This window comes from Penaeus monodon, chromosome 19 (genome assembly GCF_015228065.2).
Source record: "Penaeus monodon isolate SGIC_2016 chromosome 19, NSTDA_Pmon_1, whole genome shotgun sequence".
Classification (NCBI taxonomy): Eukaryota; Metazoa; Arthropoda; class Malacostraca; order Decapoda; family Penaeidae; genus Penaeus; species Penaeus monodon.
This window is the reverse complement of record NC_051404.1, coordinates 4,593,028-4,593,325: the sequence shown is the minus strand read 5'-3', so window position 1 is coordinate 4,593,325 and position 298 is coordinate 4,593,028.

Below are 298 nucleotides of genomic sequence, written 5' to 3'. Positions count from 1 at the left end.
ATCTAATGCTGTAATGTGACTTTTAACAGCGATGATCCAAGGCTATAATATTATAAAGACGTTTAACATTTTCGGAGTAAAAATTATACACCTGTCATAAACAGTTTATGACAATCCACGTGATAATGCTGACGATAACAAAACATTAATGTTAAAACATAGCAAATTATTTGATAAACAAAACATCTATCCAGGGAAGTATGATATTTTGACAGTTAAATTTACGTGATTTTTTCCTTTCCGAAAAAGAAAGATAGGTAGACAAAAAAATACGTATACTGAAAGGCAGGTAAATGAG